General features: G+C 33.9%; 1 protein-coding gene and 1 pseudogene across 1 annotated transcript in view; both read left to right on the top strand.

The window, feature by feature from the left end:
• The window catches only part of LOC102612117 (CDP-diacylglycerol--inositol 3-phosphatidyltransferase 1-like), a 29,083-nt gene extending 22,048 nt beyond the window's left edge, over positions 1-7,035 (top strand). Inside the window, exons 5-15 of the transcript XR_008051517.1 lie at positions 1,974-2,013; positions 2,143-2,187; positions 2,272-2,337; positions 2,488-2,602; positions 2,693-2,749; positions 2,838-2,938; positions 3,719-3,908; positions 4,581-4,628; positions 5,197-5,427; positions 5,565-5,675; positions 5,844-7,035. The gene's annotated coding sequence lies outside the window, so the exon portion shown is untranslated. The remainder of the gene's footprint in view (positions 1-1,973; positions 2,014-2,142; positions 2,188-2,271; positions 2,338-2,487; positions 2,603-2,692; positions 2,750-2,837; positions 2,939-3,718; positions 3,909-4,580; positions 4,629-5,196; positions 5,428-5,564; positions 5,676-5,843) is intronic.
• LOC112495651 (CDP-diacylglycerol--inositol 3-phosphatidyltransferase 1-like) overlaps positions 74-9,910 on the top strand; it is a 76,204-nt pseudogene continuing 66,367 nt past the window's right edge.

The raw sequence follows: 9,910 nt of genomic DNA, 5'->3' as shown, positions 1-9,910 counted from the left end.
AAGCAGTTGGCAAACTAATTGATTCGTGGCCTTGAAGTGAAATGAGTGAGCATGTTTGTGGAGGTTTTTGTTTTTTTCCTCCATATAAAATGACTAATTCGAAAGAATATGTATTGTAATAGAACCTAGAACTTCTATGTATTTTAGGATGAAAATTCTGTACAATAGAAAAATATTAAAACGAAAATTAAAGTTGATATGAGAAAATGAAAGAAGCTTGCAACTGCAATCTAGCTCGACCTACTATATATATATATACATATATGTTATTAATTAATTGATCAGGTAAGATATAGAGAGAGACTCTCGGACTCTTTACAAGGAGCAAAAAATGGTATGAAACTCTGTTTTGATTAAAATTCAATGACTTTCTTCGTGCGTGCCGTATGACATCGATGAAAAGGTAGAGTTTGATTTCTCTATTTTACCCTTAATTAATCGTTGACATCTAATTTTACACTCCCAACAAATTTGAATGAAACAATCCTAATGTTCACTTTCTTCTTCGATTTCATTTTACGACTTAACAAAAACGAGATGCTCCTGATGAGGGGAAGGAGAAGAAGACACAGCGAGTTCGCAAGAACGTGTACAGAGGAATAAGGCAGAGGCCATGGGAGATATGGGTACCTGAAATTAGAGACCCTTACAAGGGCGTCCGCGTTTGGCTCGGCACAGCCGAAAAAGCTGCAAGAGTTTATACTGACGTCGCCAAGAATATCCGTGGCAACAAGGCCTAGCTCGACTTTGCTCACCGGCCGCCAGTAACTCCACCTCCAGGTAAGAAACGCTTCGTGCTATCCCGTGAGTTGACTCAGCCGAGTTTCGGAGATTACTTTTTTATTGGTTTTCATTGATTTCTTTTCCTGCTCTTATCTACGAGGTTGTGCTCTCCCTTGGATGCCCTTTAATAAACAGCTTTCCTAATAACAACTGAAGCGAAAAGTCATTTTATCAAATGATTTGGTGAAATTTCAAGTACTTTCATCTTGGTTTTTGCAGTTAATAGGAAATAGTTTGGTGTTGGGATGTGTTGTATGTATCAAGTTCTTATTGCTGGTGAACATTACTGGTTTAGTGTGCGATCGTTTACTATCACTGCATGCATTATCAGTTTATTTTATTGAACTATCCCAAATCAGCAACGAATCCTCAATTCCCTCTGTTTTCTTTGGATCCTAGTAGTGTTTGGCATGCATCAACTAGTGTTCATGCATGTGTCGGTTCATCATGGACAACTTCAGCACACATACAACAGCCCTCATTTCTCCTTGCTCCAACCAATCGATGGCAGAATCATCAGACACCTTGAGCTCTGTCGAATCACCATAGACAATTTGTGATTAGTGGGAGCATTACAAGAAAGTTACGACTACTTCAAACTGTTAGATTTGTTAATATGATTCGGCTATAGTTCTATAATTGGTGAGCTTTTGTGGGTTTGTTTGATATTTTTTTGTGGGTTTGTTTCTCATAATCTTTATCCCGTCAAAGCAAACGTTCGCCTCTCACATTGACGGTTAGGCTAGATGTTTGACCCTGAAGAAGATGATTGAGTTTATTATAGTCTTCTTATATTGTCGGTTCAATATCATTTTGAAATATCACATCAATTCCGCTTTTGGAGTTTTAATCCATGCCCAGTTACACCTTTATTTTACTTTTAAGCTGCAACATTGAGTCACATTCTTTTTCTGTTATTATTACGATTAGCGACTGGTACAGTGGTATTTGAACTGCATAGCGTGTCAACATTCACTCTAAATGTCTTAGAAACTCTGTCTATCACTAATTTCCTAGAACAGGCCTCGTTGACAGTCAAAGATTTGAGGCGTATTTCTGGATTGAAGGCTTTTCTCTAGTCAATTTGATGATAAGCGCATTTATTATCTCCAGCATTAAGCAGTAATTTGTAACTAGTAGTAGCCAGTACCTAAGATGTTGCATTTGACTCTCTTGTCTTTCTGGTTCAGTTTCGACCTTTGGAGCTGTTTTAGACATGGTAACGGATAGGTAATTTCTCTCTACCCCACCCCCCAATGTATCATTAGTCATCATTCGTTCTGGTTGGTGGAGATACGCATACTAATTTGGATTATTGTCCGTGCCTTCGTCTTTTGTCAATAATCTTTTGCATTTCAGGATTAGTACAGCTGGTCTACTGGTAATACTCTCTCAAGTATACAGGTAAGACTTTGTTACGTTTTCTTGACCCGTAATCTAATGTTTTAAGATGAAGGCATAATTGAGCTATTTTGCATCTCCATGCAGGCCTGGTTTGGTTTTTGTGTCACTACCTGCATTAGATATTGGTAGTCAATGGCTGCAGATGTACAGGTACCTTTTCGTTTCCCTGACATAATCTCATGTTACATGAAATTGCTCGTGGAACTGGGAGATTTTTTATTTTTTATTTTTTCATATTTACTAAAGAAAAGTGTTACTTTCGTTGGGAAAAATGCCTACCACTCTTTATCTCTGTTGCAGTACATTCTTAACAGGAAAAACTAGCCATAAAGATGCAAAAGACAGCAAAAATTGGCTTTTCAAAGCCTATTATGGGAACCGGATGTTTATGGGTTATTGTTGTGTGGCGTGTGAGGTAATTGTAGCTTTCCGTGTTATTATACATATCAGGATTTGCAAATGTTATCAGTACTTTTTACCTGATCCAACTGTTTCAACCCTGCAGCTCCTTTACCTAATCCTATTTCTTATTGCGGAGAAGCAGAGGGAAAGTTTGGTGGATGTAGGCTCTCATTTTCTTACTATTAGATTGTTCTGAAAATAGAAATATTTCCCCAGTTTCTCGATTTTCAAACAATTTCTTCTTTCAGGTTGTGGCGACTGCTGTGCAACAGGGTTCGCCTCTTTCCTTCCTAGTTGCATTGAGTTTATTCGCATGGGCGCAATCAAGCAAACGATTAATGTCGTACAGGTAACTTCAACCCCATATGATGGTAATGTTCGTTTAAATAAATTTCTTGATGTCTACAAATTAAGGAAACCTTTGCATGGGTAAAGTTGACATTTTACACTGGCATTATGGATCTTGAATTGAGTCTGTTTTAGATTTTCATGCTGTGTGATATGCTCTAATGTTAAAACTCAAACCTTTTCTGTATGTTAAATGGATTGTCGTGGATATGCCTGGGATGATCATTTTCTTCGTTTTCACTCATCGTCTTTGTCATCGTAGTTATAATTGATTGTGGAGAGTGAAAACACACTGTGATGAATGAATGCAAAAGCTATGTAATTAAGACTACATTTATTAGGTTGGTGACCACAAATAATCAGAAGGATATTCACAATAGTGTTATTGAAGGTCTATATGGAATAAGGAGACCAAACCTGTATGTGATAAGAGTTGTATGAATACCAAATGAATTGTAAGAGGATATGATTACTTTAGATTGCAATTTAAGAATGCTTGAGTTCTAAAAGCACAGAAATGGGATCAGTTAGGGTAAACTCCTTCGTCAGTTAGTGAACTGTCCATCAAAAGTAAATATTTATGTGATTGAGAGAAATTTTGGATTTTTGATGAAAACAAAAATCCTGTATGCATTTGCTTGCCCCCAAGGAGCTGAAGATTCTCAAATTGTTTGTAGACGTAATAGTTCTTCTGATATCATTTGGCTTGCTAATCTTTCTTGCTCGAAAATTTACCCGTTGTGTGGTCTTGATGGTGGGTGAAATTGATGTGTGGTTTCAGATGAAGACGGCAGCCTCGGCAGCAGATATGTGTGTGCCGTATGACATCGAGAAAAAGCAAAAGCCTTAAAGAGTTCATCAACATTTTCCATTCAGAAGAATCTGTTTTGTGGTTTTCATGCTCGAGTGCCTACTTTTCAGTATGCAAGCAGAGGATTTGGCATTAATTTGGGGAAGCCTTTTCTTTTTGGGTATATGAGTGTGTGCATTCCTTCAATCACGTAGCTTTGTGCCATTAACATAATGGCAATTCCACAATTGTGATAATGATAATTTTATGATTGGGGCATATTGTTAGGAACTCTTTACTGGTTTTTCTTTCCCCATCTGTGTCTATGATTAAGGTTGTTTAAGGTGTTATGGCTTTTAATCTGCAATCATTGCGAAAGGAACTCACTAGCCGGCAAATAATAAAACATAGTGCTGTCAAATTTTATAAGGATTATATATACATACTCTTTCGTCTTCAATGCACTGAAACTGGGGAACCATCTATATGATTTTCATTCAGAAAAACCGGCGGGAACTAATGACTTTCATGATTAAAAGTAGGCTTATCAGATTATGGAGCATTGTTATGTAACGTTTTATGGTTATCTTAAGGCAAAAGTTGGCTTAGAAATTAACTGAAAGGCAATTTCATTCTATCATAAAACAAGTGTTTTTTTAACAAGGGGAGAAGGTTCCCTTTATAATTTACTAATTTATGCAACCGTTAATATTAAAACAAATTTTTTTTATATTAAGGATGATGATTCTTTTTCCCTTAGTAAAGTCTGTATATAACATATGATGTGGTAAGCAAGGAATCAATTTATCCCCTATTTTGTTTTTCTTACTTTTTTTTTCCCAAAATATTGCAGCTTTCTTTGGAGAGGTTCAGCCAAACTGCACAGACCGTCAGCACAGAGGTTCAACGGTTTTTTAATACTGCATTTTAAAATTACATGTATTATATATTCATTACTTGTGATTATGTAATTTGCTGATGATAAGTACACTGCGTAATGTATATATGTGTGGCTGTGTGATCATTACTGATAATCTTAATCATATGTTTCAATACCAATAATGTTTCAGCATTTCTCAAATTCTCATAATATACTCTCAAATTCATGTAATTCATTTGATCGGGCTCTAAATTCATTTGATCAGCAATTATTCTTTACGAGTTTGGCAATCGAACAAACTGATTATCAGTTGGCAAACTAATTAGATATTGCATTTTGGCCTTGAAGTGAAATTAGTGAACATGTTTCTTGAGGGCTCTTTTTATAAGACACTTGAAGAAGAAAATTCATATTTTTGCAATACTTCTTTCTCAATATAAAATGATAATTCGAAAGAATATTTATTATAGTAGAACCTACAACTTCTATGTATTTTAGGATGTAAATTCTGTACAACAAAAAGTTTTAAGTATTGTTAATCACATCATCATATTACGGTATTACCATTTAATTTTTTATTTTTATCTAGTTTAAATGAAAAATTAAAGAAGCTTGGAACTTGGAGGGCAATTTGAATTCTGAAACGGCACCGTTTCACCTCGACCCACTAGATACAAACTGATTATGAGTGATACCAACGATTGACCACTGAGACAGAGAGCCTCTCTCGGCGACGCCGACGGCCAGCTTTCACGCTCATCTGCCGTCATATTCGCCAGCCGCCTGCCGTCACTCCGTCTTTGTTGTTGCGCCGGTGAAGGTGAGTACCGAGTTGTCAGTTGAGTTCAATGGCTGTATTTTGTAATAGCAATTACAATTATCGGGTTTAATTTGGGACAATTTTGATCATCAATCTTTGCCATGTTTCGTATGACTCTGTTCTGTCTCACATAGCAGGTTCTTGGTAGCTCGTACTCATCAATGTATCCTGATCGTGGTATGGGAGGCAGCAGTTACATGGGTAGTGGTGGTTCCGGATCATACTAGTGATGTGGTAAAAATTGAATTGTAAGTGAAATTTTCTTTTATGTAAAATTACAATGATCTAATTTTCTTGGTGCATCATAAACTGAGTTATAATGGTTCACCGAAGACTTTGGCATCTCTCAAGTTTGCTAAGACGCATGGTTCACGACAAAGGAATCTACGGTAACAAGTGAATTTTCTATGGAACAGACTTGAGATGATGACAAAGAGGCCGCTGGCGGGTGTGGACTATATGAAGCTTCTCACATTAGGATGCTTGCTACTTTGGAGAGGATCAAGCTGCTGAGCCTAACAGCCTCCATATGTCACGGGAGAAGTTTCCTAACTTGAATTTCACTTTCAACAAAATCTCTCAAAACCGTTGTTCTGAACTTCCGGCGGCTTTCAGTACCGGCGAAGGCTGAAGATTCAAGCAATAGAGCTGCTCATGATGAGGGGAAGGAGAAGAAGACTTAGCGAGTTCGCAAGAACGTATATAGAGGAATAAGGGAGAGGCCGTGGGGAAAATGGGCAGTTGAAATTAGAGACCCTTTCAAGGGCGTCCGCGTTTGTCTCGGCACACTTTCAACACAGCCGAAGCCACCAAGCGTATCCGCGGCAACAAGGCCTAGCTCAACTTTGCTCTGCCGCCGCCGGCGCCAATAACTCCACCTCTAGCTAAGAAATGCTGCACGCTATCCCCTGAGTTACTCAGCCGAGTCTTGAAGATTACTTTTTTTTTTTCTTTTTGGGTTTTCATTGGTTTATCATTTGAGTCTACAAACAAATGGTATTCTTTTTCCCTAAATTGTGAACACTTGGGGTTTTTATTGTTGAAATGCTTTATTATTTTTCGATGACCAAGTAATGTGAATCAATGTTCTCTTTAAATAATTTTCCCCTGTCCTTGCATGTTCTACCGGTCTTTATTTTTTATTTGAATTTGAAGAAACTTTCTAAGTGCATACACCCATATGAAGTCGAAGATCTTCCAGACAAGGTGGCATCCATCAAGATCAAGAAATTTTACTGCTTAGCATGTGTTATATTTATGGATTGGCGATTGAAGAAATAATATTTGTACTGATGCAGATGCAGGACCTATACACATCTTAAGTTTACGAGATATTTTTGTCTTTTCTGACTCTGTTAGATAACTGTCAGTTAGTTAACCAATTTATGTTACTCTTCCTTGGCTAGCCAATTAAGAACTTATGTTTGCTGGATTGTAAAGCCTACATCTGGAAGCCACAGGTGATTTGATTTGAAGGCAATTTGTTCTAGGCTATATGCGGATTTCTATCATGATTTCTGTAAGCTTGAAGGAGATTTTTTTTATGCGCGAGAGCTTGAAAATTGTACATGTACATGTTGAAACTATTGGATATATGTTAAGAATCAAGCATAATTGTGTCAAGATGAAACCATAATTTGGGTGCTGTTTTATGAGTAAACTATCTGCAATTTGGGTGCAGTAAACCTAGGTTGAATACCAGGACATGGTATAAAAGTGAAATCACACATTGAATCTCGCATAAAGATTTTAAAGATGCAAATTCGAATTGTACATGAGATGTTATCTTGATCGAATTGCAGCGGCTTTTTTTTGGATCCAGAAAACAAAATTGTAAGCACAGAGAAGTCTCTATGGGATGCTTATATTAAGGTACATAATGGCCTCATTGAGTTTTGTGCTGTTGTTCTACTTTGTTTGAGTTCTGTGCTGCTGTCCTCTATCGTGTTTTACCCACTGGTTGTCGCATGTTTATTAATATTGTTTGCTGCTGTTTTATTTGCTGTTTTTTGCTGCTAATTTTTTTTTCTTCTGTTTTCTGCGGTTATTTGCTGCCGTTGCTGTTTTACTCGCCAGTTGATGATGTTTTGTGGTTCTCCTCCTCCTCGAGTGCCTACTTTTTCCAGTGTGCAAGCATATCTGTTGAGAGTGGCTGATGAAATCACTAAACTGTTACAGTTGATCTCATGCTTCTCTAGAGAAGGAATTAGACTTATTTTGGTGAAGGGGTTTTTTCTGGTTTTTATATCAGTGTGTGCATTTCTTCAATCACGTAGCTTTGTGGCATTACGATCGATAATGGCAACTCCACAATGATGATAATGATAATTTTGTGATTCAGACACGTTGTTAGGAATTCTGTATTGGTTTTTCTCTCGCCTTCTGTGTCTACGATGAAGCATATAATGGCTTTTAATCTGCAACTGCTCCAAAATGGACTCACCAGCTAGCAAATAATAATATATAGTGCTGTCAAATTTATATGCACACACTTTCGTGTTCAATGCACCGACACTGGATGTATATTGGCATTTAGAAAAGTTGGCGATAACTAATGACTTTTAAGATTAAAAGTGAGTACGATTAAGCATTGTCGTGCAACGTTTTACGGTTATTTTAAGCCTGCAGTTGGTTTACGAATTAATTAAATGACAATATTCATTCTATCATAAAACAAGTTTTCAACAAGTGAAGAGGAGGTACTCTTTATAATTGGATAATTAATGCAACCTTCAATATTTTCAACCAAAAAAAAAAATGATATTTGATATGTTTTCAACATTAGGAAAAACCACCCATATCGAAGGTTTGCTTAAATGATCAAATAAATCCACTTAGTTTCGTAAATGGTTATACATATCCTCTTTTTGACTATTTATTGGGTTATGTTTGAGAGTTAGGACTAAGTGTGGGATTATACTAACTTTGAGATTAAATATTATTCTATATTTAGCAATTTTCCTTGGATTGGATTATGAGAGACTAAATTCTAAGTTAGTTGTTAAATAAAGGGGATTGGCAATACCAATTTATAAATAGATTTAAATGGGATTAGAATAAGAGGAAAAAATGTTCATTTGTAATATTTCTTTCATATATAACACCATCTTTTATTTATTACTTAAAATTTAATTAATGAATTAATTATTTTATTCATGATTTACTTGAAATATATTATGTATTTTGTTTTTATATTCTAATTAAATTGGTACTTTAATTTAATAATTTGTTACATTAATTGATTGTACTAAATTTAATAATCGCCAATGTAATATTAAAATATAATTATGAAAATTAATAATATTAGTAATTAATTGATTTTATATATTATTTGCTAATTTTTTGATAAAATAAAATATATATCTAAAATATCTAAATAATCAAAAAGTTTTATTAATTTATATTTTTTATTACAATTATGACTACCCATAAGTAATTTACTGTATATTTAATGTTCTTATTAATTATATTTAAATTAATCTTAATTATTATTCTTAAATATTCATAAATAATTTTTTATTTAAATATAATTTAACATTGTCTAATCCAACATAATACTTAGTCCAATTTAGTCTTGCATGCCAAATGTAATCTTATACACTTTGATTACAACAAGCCAATAATTGACTTAAATAAACTTCTATAACAATTATAAGTTAAAATAAAAATAATATGATATATAAAATAAGATAAAATTTATAAATTACTTGAATATTAGAAAAATGATTTTAACATTATTAATTTGTCATATTCTTTTACTACTAATAAAATATGTTTGACAAATTAATAATATTAAAATAATTATACCTAACATTCACAATAATTTATAAAATTTATATATTTTTTTTACATTTTTTTAATTATGTCTATATTAATATAAATCTTAAAGTCAGTTTTTGGATTAATAGATTTTAGTATATATAATAATAACTTAATATTAAAAATAATTTTCATTACATATGTTATTCTATTAATTATCTTATGGTAATATTTTATTTGTATCATATGATATTTATTAATTATTTTTTTATCTTATTACTATATTTATATTTATTTGTGTTGTTGTAATCAAAGGGTATAGTAAGTAAAAATGTGTTTATGTGACTATTTAACCTAAAGGGTCTTTGTGACCATTTAAGTAAACCTTGGAAATGTGTGACAATAGTCATTCTAATGACTTTCAAGATTGAAAGTGAGTCGGATTATCAAATTATGAAGCATTGATACGTAATGTTTTATGGTTATTTTAAGGTTGAAGTTGGTTTATTCATTAAACAAGCTTTTAACAAGAGGAGAAGGTTCCCTTTATAATTTAATAATTAATACAACCTTCAATAACAAAAAAGTCATATAATAAGGATGATGATTCTTGCTCACTTGGATAAGATATATATAACCTATGATGTGGTAAGCAAGGAATCAATTATGTATTTCTTGTATCTGAAAAAATGAATAATCCTTTAACGAAGGTTATCATCAATTG

This window comes from Citrus sinensis, chromosome 9 (assembly GCF_022201045.2).
Source record: "Citrus sinensis cultivar Valencia sweet orange chromosome 9, DVS_A1.0, whole genome shotgun sequence".
NCBI lineage: Eukaryota > Viridiplantae > Streptophyta > Magnoliopsida > Sapindales > Rutaceae > Citrus > Citrus sinensis.
This window is presented reverse-complemented; position numbering and strand designations above follow the sequence as displayed.